At 32.4% G+C, this 16976-nt stretch overlaps 1 pseudogene; it reads left to right on the forward strand.

Moving 5' to 3' along the window:
- The first annotated feature begins 277 nt into the window (after positions 1-277).
- On the forward strand, positions 278-15730 carry LOC124375189 (annotated as a pseudogene).
- Positions 15731-16976: the final 1246 nt, after the last annotated feature.

Raw genomic sequence — 16976 nt, forward strand, 5'->3', positions numbered from 1 at the left:
TTTTAGTCGAATAAATTATTATTGATGAATTTTAAATTGGCGCCCTTGCGATGGATAACGGAAACTAAGATCTCACGCGAGGGTACCAAAAGGCAAGATCGCTCAATGATTATCAATAGTTGGGACTTCTTTTGATATAAACTATCCACTTTATATTTTTCTTACTTTCATGAACATAACTCTATGGTTTTATAGTTCCAAGTTACTCTATGAAAAAGTGCCAAGCTCAGCTGACGAGTGTCGGAACGTACAAACAGCTGACTGGTGGCTGCCAGCTGTTTTGCTAGTCGTAGGTTTTCGTTCATTTATATAGTTTTATTATATTCAGTTCATACTTCATAGTACAGTATAGTTTGTTAGTAGAGTTGTTGGCTTGTTGTTGTTTTACACGTCGCAAGTGGTGTTTACTTGAACTTAGCGACGCAGTAAGAGTAAACAGTATTGTTCGTCGCAAGTTATTAGCGTATGTCAGAATGGTACCACGTAGAAGAATTGTTGATCTCATAAATGTTATATCAAGTGCTTCGTAAGTAAAAATTACAAAATAAACCTCTGTGGGGTCTATTTCGACCCCATATGAGTTACATTTATATCCTCTTTTACTCCCCTTTATGTAGTCTGTATGCTTGTAATTTACAAGGCGCAACAGATGTTGAAGAACGTAAAAATGTTAATTTTGCTATCAAATTAAAATTATTTAACCCTAAAAAACTCAGCTGATTGTAGTAAAGTCACTATCAAATAGCAATGTTTGTAAAGTCTACTAAAACATCCCTACACTATTGTGCCCGATTGCTAAATTATGGTTTTAACTTAAGCAGATTTATTAGCAAATATTGAAGACTTTATACTCGGTGAAATAATTAAAATTATAATAGGCCTATGGTATAAAATATTAATGTATGCACTAAATTATACATGAATATGAAAATAAACAGCCTATTTTTTTTTTCAAACATTTTCACTAGGGCTAGGCTATTCTATCTTCCCGAAAGCTATATTTAAATAATAACTAATATTAATCCTACATCACCGTATTGTCTGATTTTCCCAGTACAGTGATGTGCAAGTTCTGAATATGTAACATTTTCCATGATCAATTTGGCTGCATTATAATAAGCCACCACCACGACACACTCCAATCATTGATATTTATAATTTGTCTCAACTAACTTATCTTGAGATATGTTTTTTCTTTTTTCACCAGATATGCACCCCACAGGTTGCCACTAAAGCACATACTGATAACCAGGAAAATTTCTTGGTACTTACCCGATCTCAAAGGCTATCACATTTCAGACCGTCCAACGTGATCTGATGACAGAAAAGTTGGACCACCTGGGATGTGATCTGAGGTCCGGAAAGCACTCATCGGAAATGCCTCTGGCTATAAGTGCAGTGTTCAGTGGTGCCTCCACATTTCAGACAAAAAAGGAAAACATCCCTTGAGATAGTTCTAAATTCAAGCTTAGATCACGTGAGCACTCATAAATTTTAACTTACGAAAGTACTTTAAAGATAAAAGAATGTAAATTATTTTTTTTCCTGAAACTGCACATACCAATTGTGTAGGGTGACCAAACGTCCTGAAAAACTGTTATTTCTCCGGCATTTTTAAAATAACATAGTCTGTCTTAAAAATTGTTTTGGGATACTCAAAAGTACGGGTAGGGTACGATAAGCGGACCCGGTTTTTTATATCAAAGAATATAATCATCGATACCTAATATTCGCATCTCAAATCCTATTAGACTATCAATCGATATAAAAGTACCTATAGTCCTCAATAACAATCATATGTTTTAAATTAAAATATGAATTTAATATTTACAGTGATCAAACAAATTATTATAACCAAAATTAGGAAAACTGAAGACAACCATATTTACTCCTCCCACAGTTTACAGTTGTTTCTTTCCCACAAATTTCACATAATGGGTTTTTCGATAGGAGTCCAACATGTTGAAGCCACAAAAAAGCAACGTCGTGTAGTTTTCTAAAATTGGACTGCCATTTTCAATAATCAGAATTAGTACTTAAATGTAAAATTGAAATATTATCCTACATGTATTATTTTAGAGTGTGTTTACAGCTGTTGGTATAGATTATTTAAGTTAATAGTTCAAAATAATTAATCAGTATCGATTGATTATATCGATGGTTATGATTAAGTAATATTGTTTGCCAATTTCGATATAAAAAACCGGGTCCGCTTATCGTACCCTACCCAAAAGTACTAAAAGGGTTAAAGAATGTGATAATATGTCTTTATTTACAGGGTTATGGGACAATCCACTTCAAATAAACCAATGATTGTTCCTGTCAAAATGTATTTACTTTTTCACTCAAATCAAATGAACTATCAGAGAGTTAAAATCAAAGTATTTTTTTTATTTTTAGGGCTTTTAGTTTTTATCTAAGTGGTCATTTTGTATTGGTGCGTCCATGAAATTTACACATTGCAGAGGTTAGCACAAAGCTCTCTAGCTCCTGTGTTTTTCAAGATATTGAGTTTGTAACTGCTATAATATACATAATGTAATTTTAATTTATTCAAGCGCAATTTTATATTAATGTATTTGTTTATTATTTTTAGATTTTAAATATTGTATGTTATTCTGTAATATTAACAGAACCTAACCAAGATAGTAGTTGGTTTTATATTTAAACATTATTGACCCAGGTACTGGTGATGATCACTGCAACAACGGTCTATCACTCTCAACAACTGGTGACCGTTGCTGTAGTGATAGGCAAACATTGCCACACAAAAGCCACTTTATAAAGTAACTATAATGTTTTTTATGAAAGTAATGGTAGCATTAATATAGTAGCATTTAAGGTAAATAAATGTATCAACTAGTATGAAAAATTCAATACTTTTCGATCTTTGATACAAGTCGGAGAGAAGAAGGTTATTGTATTTAATTTTCATTCTTCTAATTGCTTTACTGTTGTTTACATATTGGTTAGTTTGTGTGTCTTGTTGCAAGTATGTAATATTATTTGAAGTTATGGTACTTTGGGATTATACCGACCACACCCAGACATGAATCGTTATTTCACATTTCGTTTCTACTGATTACTAGATTAGCGTAGAAACAAATATTTCGTCAATATAAAACAGGAATTGTCTTATCGCAAACACCTCCCCATCCTCAGACAGAGGTCAAAGTCGAGCGTTTTGTAGATAACGTGATGTGCAGAGTCTCGCCGCCCGTTCAGCTGGTGCATCGCTTTGTTGTACTTCCGTGTTTTTACCTCTACATTTCTCCAAACACAAAAATTCAACAAAAACAAACATTTACCAAACTAAACTTTTTATTAAAAAAAACACTCAAAACTTGTTTTTATTCTTGATCACATTCCGCCACCCAAAATGCGAGTGCCTCCGGCCATCAGCGCGGGCAGCACCTTCGGTTGATGTCAACGAAAGAAAAACATCCCTCGAGATAGTACCTATCAGTAAAAATATCAAATTCTAGAGGTGGCTAATCAGAAAATAAATTGAATTGTAATGGAAAGGCAATGATGTACCGTGCAAATCACGTGATGCCGCGCGGCCTGCCGTAATCAGGATTCTCGAGAAAGATAAGATAACAGCGACAACAATACCGATCACAATACCTGGAAATGCTTGTAAGTTTGTAATTTTGTAATTGAAGAGTTGTTTTTTTCGTTCTATCATGTTTGTTTCTATAAATTTCTATTTTTGTGTTCTTCATACTGGTGTGGTCGGTATAAATCCCAAAGTACCGAAGTTATTATTTTAGTCAAGTGGTATAAACATGTGAAAATTAATATTTCTCTTTCACGGAGTGATTCAGTGAAACAAATAGTTAGTGTTTTGTTTCAAAATAACTCAGGTTTTGTAATCTATGTAGGCCTAGGTTAGGAGTGTCAAGTTTGTACTTTGGCAAGTTTTATTTATTTTATATGGTGAATTTTACCAACATTATATGTATTTGAAATGGATAACAACTATTTAGATCAATCTAGTGATGTGAGACAGTTGTTAGAAAGAGAACCAGTAGACCATGATAACGGTGGTGAGTCTGATTAAGTAGTGTAATATCTCAGTGCCTCAACTGAAACTAGGTTTATAATTGTACAATACATTTTTAGAACAATTAGGGATATTTATTCACAATACAGAAATGTGTTTAGTGGATAAACTCTTGATTCATTTAAGGAATAACTATTTTGTCAATTTTCATAAAAAATTCTCTGTTATAAGTTTTATCAAAATAAAAATAAAACTTTATTGAATAAGTTCATCAAACTATATATTTTTCAGACACTAGATATATATATATAAATATATCTATATATATATATATAAGTAATTTTATGTTTTGGAATTTGGATTTTGGATTTTATACAAATATACCACTTCTCTAGGTATGGTTCCACCCCCTTAAAACAAAAACATATATAAAAAAGTTTCAAATTTTCAAAAAAGTATTTTTCTTATAAAAGTATGAATAGTTAAAAATACAGCTTTTAATTAAACAAATAATATATGGGAATGCATAATCAAATAACGTTTTGTATTTCTTATATATTTTATAAAATAACCTTTGCAAAACCTGGAAAAGTAGCCTGCCAATAGAGGTAATTTAGTTGTCAGTTCTTGGGTTAACTATTTTGCTCGTATTATTGAATATTTTGCGTAATATCCCCAAAAGTCACCACAAAATCCGTGAATAATTGAGAATGTATTGTACTTAGTTTATAATGAACCGGAATCTTATTTTATTCAGATTCACCATTTGCTTGCGATTATAATAATTTTTTTATATAGACTTTGATCCATATCTGTATGTGTAGTCTTCCTTGATGGAAGTTAACAACATATACTTGTAGGTAGTACAATATAGGTTAACAATATCAGACTCAAACTGATATTTGCTTTTACTTTTACACATTTCTTTGATCAATAATATGACATCTTATGACCTAGTTAATGTGTTTCCCAGTGTAATAATATTCTATACCACTTTGTATGTATTACTGTCAGATCTTTGTATTTAATTTTCAGACATTCTTTTTGCCTATAATAAGTTGAACTATACAACTTGTTTAACAGCTAAATAAATTTTGTAAGATATCTGCACTTTTTACCAGATCACATTATACTAATGCTTATGCATATATAGTATGGTGCCTACTTTTTTCAAACCATCACTATACCAATTAATTATTTGTTTTCTAATTGTCACATATTACAGCCTTTTTAGTCCTTAAAAGTGAATCATTTTGCCCCAAACCACCAAAAAGTTCTGAAAATATATATCAAAAAGTTATTACTTCAGTTTTTAACATTAGTTTAATGAACACATGGTTGTAACTAACAAAATGGATTATACAAAAGTTTGTTGGAAAGTAATAAAAGATTGCATTTTAATGTTGAGTGAAATGAAAATCAAAGTAAAGACAATATAAATTAGATGATTTAGTTAAATTTTGGTAAGTCTAAATTTTAAATCTCTTCTTATAAATATGTCATATGTGATATTTTTAATAATATCAAAAACAGAAAATATTATATACCCTTATAGCTGAAATCAGGCTAAAATGAAACTAAAATTTCAATATTAATCTAATCCTGCAACCCAAGCATACACATATCGACATCCCTAAGAACCATTTTGATTGTGGTAGGCAAATAAAATATTGTTGAGCATAATACGTTATTGGGCTTGATCATTTGAACGCACATAGTGGATTCAAGATGTAAAAACAAGATATGATCAAATGCAAAAGAATACTATACAAATACTCTGTTAAATCATATACTGATCTTCAAAATGATTCTAAATTGTTCACTCAAGGTTATTGCTCTAACAGCTTAGGCTTGTTAGCAATGCCTAACTCTACCTATCTGTCTGTTCATGCAACAGACAAACATGCTTGTTAGAAGTTGGGACAATAGGTTATATTAGTTACCACGTAAAGCATGATTTCACCTAATGATACGTATATTTTCTTGGCTGTAATCGTAAATTAGAATTAAATTTTGACTTTTTCATGCGTTAAGTTATCCTATACTATCCCATACCTGAGCATCTACACATTTCCAAGTACAATATGTAATTTATAACTTACTGTTTTTTTATAGATACAAATGAATTAAATATTGGGTTAGGGAAATGAGTTATTTTTAGAGTTTTTTTTAACTATTTACTATACTCATACAATCTATTTTATTTCAGCAACAAATGTCCAGCCCACTCTCACACTGGGCCCTGTGGATTTTCACACTCCCACTCCACAGCCAATCCCGCTGCTTCAAAGGAATATGCTTTTGAGGTAATAAATCATCTGAAAGATTCATATCCAGCAAATTATTTTCATAATAGCCTAAAGGAAACTAAATATTCTTGGTCAAAGCATTTCAGATCCATGGTCAGTTGTCATCATAGTATACCACCCATTGTCATGAATAGGGTCTGGATATCAACTGAGTCTGTAAAGAGACAATTCCTTTTTTGGATAGTCTGGAAGGTGAAATAAACATGGATAAGGTGCTTTGCCTCCCTACTCTTTCAGCTTGATACTATGGATGACTTTTAGTTTTGCTACAGAGCTTTAACAGTTATATATCTACTGAAAATATGGGTCTAGAGGGTTATAGCTTCAGGGTTTATGAACCAGTGATCAGATAAAAAGGTATTTGACCTTTAATTTTTAACTGATCAATCACACTCTGCTTGTTTTAGGATCCTATTTCTTTTCAAGTGCTTGCTTGGTCATCAGGATTGTTATGAACACTCGTATCATCAAGAGTTGTATTAGTGTTGTGTGTGACCAATGGATCTGAGAGTTTATGGGGGGTGATAAATTCAAGCTAGTATTTTAGTACTGCCAAAAGGCAACTCAAATCCAAGAGCTGTATTGTATCAAGTATTTAGTAATCAAATAGATTATTCGATCCAATAGAAAAGAAAAAAGCTTTATTGCAGTGTATTTACAGGAAATAGGACTGTCAATAATGGGAATAAATGGTCAAATTCAGGTAAAATTGTAATAACTTTACTTCACAGTCATATTAAAATTAATACATCTCTAAACACAAAAATAAACTTAAAATTGAATTATTTATATTTTATGTAAACTACTAGGGCTGTTTTTTAAGTAAGGGCCGTTATTTTTTAAAAAATTAGCAACAATTATTTTTTTCAAAATACATTTATTTTCAGAATCTACATACTTTCTTTTATTTTTTCTACATAGTTGCCTTGTTTGTTAAGGCACTTATCATATCTTAAAACTAAGTTTTGAAATTCCTCTTCAAAGAAATTTGCCGCCTGCTCTGACAACCAGGAGTTCACGGGCCGTCTTGACTTCTTCGTCGTCATTGTAGCGCTTCCCGCCAAGATGATTTTTCAAGTACCGAAAAAAGGTGGAAATCGCTCGGAGCAAGGTCGGGGCTGTACGGCGGATGATTCAAAACTTCCCAGCCAAAAGAGTCGATCATTTCCTGTGTCCGAGCAGCGGTGTGAGGCCTTGCATTGTCGTGGAGGAGCAGAATTCCCTTTGTCAGCATGCCGCGTCTTTTGTTCTGAATGGCGCGTCAGAGACTGGCCAGGGTTGCGCAGTAGGCTTCTGAGTTAATCGTCATTCCTCGCGGCATAAAGTCCACTAGCAAAATACCGCGCCTGTCCCAGAACACAGTTGCCATAACTTTGCGCCGCGACAGCGTTTGCTTGGCTTTGACTTTGACTGGAGATGTTGTGTGCCGCCATTCCAAGGACTGTTGCTTTGATTCAGGAGTGATATGGGATACCCATGTTTCATCTCCTGTGACAATTCGACTCAACATGTCGTCTCCTTCCTCGTCGTAGCGGGTCAAGAAAGTCAAAGAACTGCTTAATCTCTTTTTTTTTTTGTGATCCTCAGTGAGGAGTTTGGGTACCCATCTTGAGCACAATTTTTTTAAAGTTTAGGTTTTCTGACACAATTTTGTACAGTACTGACCTGGACACTTGAGGAAATTCCATAGAGAGAGTGGTTATTGTGAACCGTCGGTCCTCATGAATTTTTGCGTCAACTGCAGTAACCAAATCTCCCGTGATCACAGATGGCCGGCCTGAGCGATCTTCATCGTGGACATTTTCGCGGCCATCTTTAAATTCTCGGACCCATTTTCCGCACTTTTACCTTCACTCATTGCCTTGGCACCATACACCTCACAAAGCTGACGGTGAATGTCAGCAGCCGACATGTTTCTTGCAGTCAAAAATCGTATCACTGACCGAAATCTCACACGCGGCGGGTGATTCGATAATCTTAAACATTTTAAAGATCCACAGTAATGCATACAGGTTAGCTACAGAGCTGCAACTGACATGAAGTTGTTCGCTAGGAATGCCGGAAGGCGGGGCGCACGCTCGTTACGGCAGGAACGCGAACTACTACCGTGTACGGGAGAACGGCCCTTACTTAAAAAACAGTCCTCATAATAACATTAATTTACAATCATATGTTACAACATATTGAAAACTTTAACAATAGAACACAAATAAAAAAAAGAAACATAACAGTTTGCACTATTAATAGCAAACCACACCCAGCTGCCCCATCAAGTTCAAATACTGGGGGAACTGAGTACTAAAAGAAAAACTATTTACGAGCCAAAAAATTAAACAGTCAGTAGATAATAAAAGCAACACAGGTAACGTATTAATACGAATTTAAGTAAAAACTTATTAATGTTCATAATATTGTTTGATAAAATTTACAATGTTTACAATTACTTGAACAGAGTTAATAGTGGATTATGTGCATATAAGGAAATTTGCCTTTTTAATATTTTATTATTATTAATGTTTGAAAGGGTAATAAATAAATAAGACAACATTGAATGATCTTGACTATTTTTATCTTGCAGATGGCATGTTCTACCATACGATATGGAGTGGGCGTCACTCAAGAGGTTGGGATGGACTTTGTCAATATGAAAGCAAAAAAAGTGTGTGTGATGACTGATCCTTATCTGAGCAAACTGCCAGCTGTCAAAAACTGCTTTGGACGCTCTGGCCAGGCAGAATCTAGACTATGAACTGTATGACAGAGTTCGTGTGGAACCAACAGAAACTAGGTAATAAACTGAATCTGATAATAATAGTGTCTAAACTTACATAGTTTCACCAATAAAAAGACATTATTATTTTTTTTAGTTATTAATCTATAATAAATAACATTTTCGAAGTTATTACTGTACACAGTTTTAAAAATCAATAAATTAAAATAGTAATATTATAAAAAGCTAAATACAATAGCAATTGTTTTAGTTGATTCTGTGATATCTCTAACTTCTTAATGACTTTTCAAAATTACCTAAACTTAAGAAAAAGCTGTTTATTATACATGTATAAGGTAAAAAATGTAAATAATAAAAGTTAATTTAAGGGTAGTTAATAAAAGTTACCTTTTCTTTGTTTTTATTGTTTTCTCAATAGTTGGCACTATAGTTTATGACATTCTTCTTATGTAGGACCAAACTATACACTATATAAAAAAACATTGTACACTTTACACAGAAACTATCCAGCAATAATGGTTTAAGTAATTGTTTTCAGTGTAAGCCCTACATCGCATTCAATACTCTACTGGCTAAAACTTTTGTTAATATCATATACATGTGCTCAACAGAAGCAGAATAATAAGTTCACACTATCTAGTGGTAAAGCAGCTAACTACGTATTAATGTTTAGTTTGCTATTCAACCACTAAGTATCCCATCACTTGTCAAATATTGCAATAGTTCAAGACGGTGTTCCATCACAAGATAACTCGTCAAAAGCCTTAAGGGGCTAATAAACACTCTGTATAATATTTAGTGGTTAATGATTTTTTTTATGATTTCAGAATACTTTTTATTTATAATTTATTGGAGACATTAAAGCTTATAAGATGTGCAATCGCTAAACAAGGCTTAAAGCAAGGTTACAGCCACAGTTGATTGTCAACAGATTGTATGCCAAGGTTTAGTGTGATAATAATGGCCATAAACTTGAGCTGCTACTTTTGTGTAATGTATTCCGTAGTAGAATATAATTCTTAAAATTTATATAATCTTTTGTAGTTTAACGTAGTACAACAAACAAATATACTTGAATTTTATTTCAGCTATATTCTGCTTCGGCCAAGGAATTACCAAGTAATTATAAGAATCAAATCTTCTAAATCATTTAATAAAATTCACCTTTAGAATTAATCCTCTAATTGCTGGGAATAATTTTCCCTAAAACCCTAGGCTGTTTCTATGGTCACAGCAAACATTCTTTTTTTTATTATTTGTGGAAACATGAATATTTATTGAAAAATAAATTGAAGTCTAATATATATTTTTTTTTAAGAATGAACTAAATAACACTAAAAAATATAATTAACACTTACAGTACAACCCCGATAAGTCGGCCCCGTTAACCCGGAAGTCCGGCTAACCCGGACCGATTTTCAATTAAAAAAATAAAATATCAGACAAACATTTCAATAATAAAAAACGTAATATTTTTTGAGTGGTATAGTATCCGTGAATTGATGTTGCATCAGTATTTGATGGGACTGTACGACAGTGAGTGTGTGACTCATGGCACACGGCGGCCGAGTGGCGGTCATTGTCCTGGATTCTCGGAAACAATAACAGACGCGTATTTTCCCCAAATCCTCTCCCACGCTACCACCGCCACGCCTGGCCCCTCAGTACTGTTCCTACCTCGCTCCGCTCGCTTGTGCCCGTGTTGTGTGTGTAGTGTACTGTATTGTTTGCTTCTGTTCTGCAATCGTGCTTCAGATAGTGTGCTTCATTTGTGTTGTGCGTTTGTTTTTATCTACGCGATGGCGACAAATGTAAAAATGTTGTAGTGACAATGGAAAAGAGACTAGAGGCATTAGGTAAGATTGATAAAGGCGAATCTTTAAAAACAATTGCAGCATCTTATGGTGTCGGTACATCTACAGTATCGGATTGGAAAAAAATAGGACAAAAATCAAAGAATTTTGATTCAAGATGATAACAAAAGACAGTTTAGGCAATCGGTTGCAAAGCTAAGAAAGCTAAAAACGAGACTCTTGACGACGCTTTGTATGTTTGGTGTTGTGCGGAAAGGGAACGTGTTTTGCCGGTGTCTGGGCCTATCATTCAAGAAAAGGCAATCAAGCTGAATAAACAGTTGCCTGATTGTGAACCAAATTTTACTGCGAGTCAAGGATGGTTGGATAGGTGGAAAAAAAAAACGGCATGGTATTCGCCAACTATCTATCACAGGAGAAAGTCTATCTGGGGACAACAGCACTGCTGATGACTATAAAAACAAATTTTTGGATTTTGTTAAAGAAGAAAATTTAACGGCAGATCAAATATATAACGCCGATGAGACGGGTCTGTTTTACAGAATGTTGCAGAGCAAAACTATGGCCTCAAAAACTGAAAAAGACGCAAAGGGATACAAAAAAAGCAAAGACCGATTGACAATAATGGCCTGCAGCAATGCTTCGGGGAAGCATAAATTTCCTCTACTCTTAATACGAAAAGCGAAAAATCCGCGAGCACTGAAAAACGTAAATCGGGATTCTCTACCAGTTGTCTACAAGTCTCAAAGAAGTGCATGGATGGACAGCAACACTTTTAAAAACTGGTTTTTTTTATTGTTTTGTGCCAGGTGTGTCGAAATATTTAAAAGATTGTGGTTGCCAATTAAAGCAGTCCTACTAATTGATAATGCTCCTTCACATCCGTCTGCAGATGTGCTGGTCAGTGGGGACATTACCTTCAATTTTTTGCCGCCTAATGTAACAGTGCTATTACAGCCCATGGACCAGGGGGGTTCTCGAGAAAATCAAGAAGGTTTATAGAAGACAGATGCTAAGCACAATCATTGACAATGAAGGAGAACACGGTGTATTTGGGATTCTCAGAACATTTAATGTGAAAACTGTAATGTACATGATTGCAGAATCTTGGGAACAAGTGACTAGAATCAGCTTAATTAAATCTTGGAAAAAACTGTGGAAGGGTGTATGAGACTTGCCTGAAAATATAATTAAACCAGTGGGGAACTGTAATATGGAAAATGACTCTCCAGACGATTTCCAGCCCCAAGAACTTTTGGATATGTTCCAAAATATTGATGGCTGGGACATTGAAGATCCAGTGATGAGTCATGGAGATGCAGTGACCATACTAAACGGTTTATTTCGAGCGGCAGGCAGAAACATCGCCCGCTGAATTGCTCATGTTGAAGAGACTGCGGGATCGCACAGCACGCAAGCGGCAGACGACATTGGCACAAACAAAGCTGACTGAGTTTTTTACCAGGAAATGAACAGTTATAAATGTACTGTAAGGATTAATAATAGTTAAATGTGCATATATTTGATGTTTTTACAATTACAGTATAATGGATTTTATCTGTAAGTATACCGTATTTTATTAATTTTTACCTAATTCTCCGGCTTACCCGGATTTTCGTTAACCCGGATCTGCCGCGGTCCCGATTAATCCGACTTATCGAAATTCCACTGTATCAGAATCTACATCACTTGTAATCTTGAAAAACTTAAAATCTATCCACAAACACATGTGTCAAAAAGTGAAAGATTTATTATATATGAAAGGTGCACATTACAAAACTATACTGAACAAAACTGTATACAACAATTGGATATTTGCTTCAAAATTGTTTTATATATTATATATATATATATATATATATATATATATATATAAAATAATATGCTGTTTATATATGATTTTTTTCTGATTGTACTAGCTGTCTACCATATGATTTTACATGATTGCCAACATAACAAAACTTTAGGAAAAGGTTTTCTTTATTTTTTTTATGATATAGATATTTTAAACAACTATTTTCTTTTATTTTGTATACTAAACATATCAATTTGTCTTGGATCTTTCAAACTACTAGTGACTAGTCGCTTAAAAATGTATATCCAATGTTAAGCAACTAGTCACTAGTTGTTTTTGCAGTTATCTTTTTAATCAAACTTTGCAATAAAAAATCAGATTTAAGTAGGACAAATAGTGTGTCAGAATAATTGGGATGTTTCATAGTTTTAATTTGTTGTAGCCTATTGTTTATTAAATAATAATGCTTAATAAGTACATAAGTTTTGACTAGCTGTTAGTATTTTGTTATTATTTATTTTATTATAGCGTTGTGATTGTATCCAGTAATATCAAACTTTTCATCATGAAATTTGCCATCAAATGAAATATAACTGTGAAAGTTTTTAAAATATAATAACCATATTGAAAATGTCATCAAATATTTGAATGTAAATATGTAGTTTATTGTAAAAATTCAAACTTTACTATTAAAAAAAATAATTTTGTGGTAAGTGAAATTTCTTTTGTGTTGCATAAAAGTCTTAGAGAACATTTTTTATATTTTGGAAAAAAAATGTCTTTATAAGGTTGTACTTTGGATTTTTTGTTTTGTTTACTTTTACTTTTTTTATTTGTAATGCCGACAAAATGCTAAATTGGAAAATAGATTAAACAGTAGATAAATGTTCCTTGGAATGTACTAAAAAAGGAAGTATGTAATAGTATATACTTTACTTCAATAATAAACATTCTACATTGGTTTGAATAATAATGTGCACAATTAGCAAAATAGTGCAATATTGCTGGAATTTCAACAGCCAGATTCAGGGTTAAGTAACCATGGTGATTCTTGCTAAAGCGTTGCGACCACACTCTAGTGTTTTGGTTGCGGTCTAATGTGTCGAGATCATGACTCCTAGCGCTTCTAGGGTTTAAATACCATACAACAATGTCTACAATTTACAAGGTATAGGTGCTGGTTAGCATATTTTGGCAGTGCTCAACAACTTGGTTACCTAACACACAGTGACTAATATTGTGAGTTCCAGTATTTCCTGGTAATGCAAATTCAGATTGTGAGCATTAAATCAAATGTATTGTTTAAGACAAAATAGGGCAATTTATTATTAAAGTATACACTTTTCTTCTATAGTTAATTTTTATTCAGATTACAATTTACTTTTCATTTATGTTTATCAAACATTTACATCCTAGTTAGATTTAGTTGTACAATGCACTTAAAATTTATAGTGCAAGAACTTATTTGCCCTTGTTTTTTGGGTGTACCTGTTTTTGCCCTTGTAGAGGGTTTAATGCTTTTCTTGGGTTGAAAATAAGGTTTGTTACAGATACCTCCAAAACTGTATGCTCTAAGAGATGACCCTAGAAGAGAATTCCTGAACTATGTCAATGTCCAATGATTATGTATATTGTGCAATTGTTTTCTCAGTTTTGCTGATGCAGCCAAATTTGCGAGAGAGGGAGGGTTTGATGCTTTTCTGGCAGTTGGAGGAGGCTCTGTCATGGATACCTGCAAAGCTGCCAACCTTTACAGCTGTGATCCTGGAGCTGAGTTCTTGGACTATGTCAATGCTCCCATAGGAAAGGGCAAGCCCATCACCATTCCTCTAAAACCCTTAATAGCAAGTAAGATGTGTACTCAAGTCATAATAATAATAGTCCATACCAAATATTTTTTACTAACAACATATTAGATTTTTAAAATAAAACCCATTTTGTTTACTATACTTTGCCTTTATATTTTATACATTAATAATAAATTAAGATTTTTTTTATTAGTATTAGTTATCTTTAAACTAATTAGTGCTTTGAGCACTTTTTAAGTTTATCTATTCAAGTAACTGGTGTCTAGTCCAATACACATGTATGGTGTTTAAATTTTCAATTATGTCATGTATTGGCTTAAATAGTAATACAAATCAAACCAATGCCTTGTTATACTTTGCTCCAGTAAATTTTAAATTGTTTTGTTATTCATTGTTATTCAATGAGGGAAGTCATTGTCAGGCCGTGCTAATTCACTTGTGACCGTACCATAATAATTCATTTCTACTTGGGCATGAGTGCCATTTGGATACTACACTGAAAGCAGTGCTAATCGATTTTGATTGGCTGAAAATGTTTCACTCTTAAGTATCAGCTGAGAGATATCAATAAGGCTAATTAATCATTGTGAAAATTCTTTGCAGTTTCTTTTACTAAACTGCTGTTCACATAATTTACTCACATTGCCACAATTAATTATTCACATTTTTATTTAATTAATTTTTAAACCGTGTGTTTGTATTAAGTAAAGTTAAAGTTAGGCTACAATATTCTTATCTTAATCACACTATTTATATTTTATGGTGATAAATTAGGTGCTATAGAAAATGTTTGCTACTAAATAAACTAAAGTTAGCAGAGTTTATAAGTTTTCAGAAGAACAAAATAATATTAACCAATTTTAAGTTAGTGCCATGAGGTGATGATAGAAATTAGGATAACCCATTCTCAGTAAGTAGGAAGAGTACACAGCACTAGAGCATGTGATAATCAAGTTTTGTTACCGACTTTAAACATGGACTTTCTACTTTGTTTCATTCTTTACTCTATGGGCCATTGAATTGTTTTCTAATTAAAATATTTGAAGTTTGTTCAAACAAAAGTGGATGTGCACGATAACGTATCTCCTAAAGTTTGCACATTAACCTTTCAACAGCAGTATCAATTTAACTTATTCTTAATGTTTTGATGCATTATAGCTTGATATCAACCAAGTATAAACAGACTTATTGATACTGTGTTTTGATGAGGATAGAAATTGTGCTAATTTCCCTTATTGATAATTTTCAGAATAAGGGTAAGAAGAATCTACAAAACCTCAAATAACTTAAAATCTAAAAGTTGATGAAAAATTTAAAATATTGTTAATTACAATCTCATATACACTCTGTTGATTTTTAAAATACTTTGACATGTTTTGTAAGTCTCTACTACACAAAAAAGCCACAAAAACTATTAGTAATCAATAAAAGTACCATTACAAAATCAAGACATTGTCAAGAAAGCCACTAGTTCACAAAAAAATCCCATTTCACATAAATAGTTAAATACATGTTGCTAAAACAGTAAGCCAATATTGTTGTTATATATTACATAACTCAAAGCCAGTGGTATGCAAATTTATACTTTCCAATCCTAACAATACTCTAATTTTCAAAATGTCTCATGATTGTAAAATTGACGATGTACCTCTGACCTTATTGTTTTTGTAAAATTGCTTTACTAACTATAGAATAATCATTTAATAAGGCCTACAGTCTTTCAAAAATTATAGCTCACATATTTGTACAAGTTGTTTTTTCTTAAGTTCAGGAGGTTATATCAACTTTCTTAAATCACATGTGATAATGATGAAGTCTTGTTATCATCTTACTACCCATTTCACAAAATTTAAACTTTATATTTTCTTGTTGTTTCACTCTTGCAACATAATTTTTTATTTCTAAAAAAATAAGAACATGTGTATCACTTTAATTTAATGTTCTTAATCTAATTTTGATACCACTAGTAAATGATAACACATTTTCTCCAATATGTTCATTTTTATTTTTCGGGAGACATTTAGAAATCAAAGATTCCATCATCAGGCAACTCCACAAAAGATTAATATTGGAAAATGTGTGTGATCATTAACTAATGGATATCAAATTAAAATCTTTCCAATTGCTCCAAGAATCTTAAATTCTTAATCATATATATTCATTTTGTTAATCAATTTGGTTTTATATTTGTTGTTTGAATCCCAAAAAATCTATAATGAATATATCTGTACAAATAAATATATACAATTTTAGAGATAAAAAAAAATATAATACAATACAAAAAAATACACAAATACAATGTTTTTGATTGTGTTATAATACTCCTTAATAATGCAATTTTAGATAAGAATTAGAGACTATTTAACTTAATTTTTTTTCTTTTTATTCTAGCTACGTCCAATTTTGTTGCTAGTATTTATTTTAATAGAAAATATATCTAGATTGTGTTTCATACTGTAAAGAGTTCTAGTAATTACCTAAAAGGTTAATTTTAGTTATACATTTTTTAAAAA

The sequence above is a fragment of the Homalodisca vitripennis genome, unplaced genomic scaffold (genome assembly GCF_021130785.1).
Source record: "Homalodisca vitripennis isolate AUS2020 unplaced genomic scaffold, UT_GWSS_2.1 ScUCBcl_14655;HRSCAF=25557, whole genome shotgun sequence".
Classification (NCBI taxonomy): Eukaryota; Metazoa; Arthropoda; class Insecta; order Hemiptera; family Cicadellidae; genus Homalodisca; species Homalodisca vitripennis.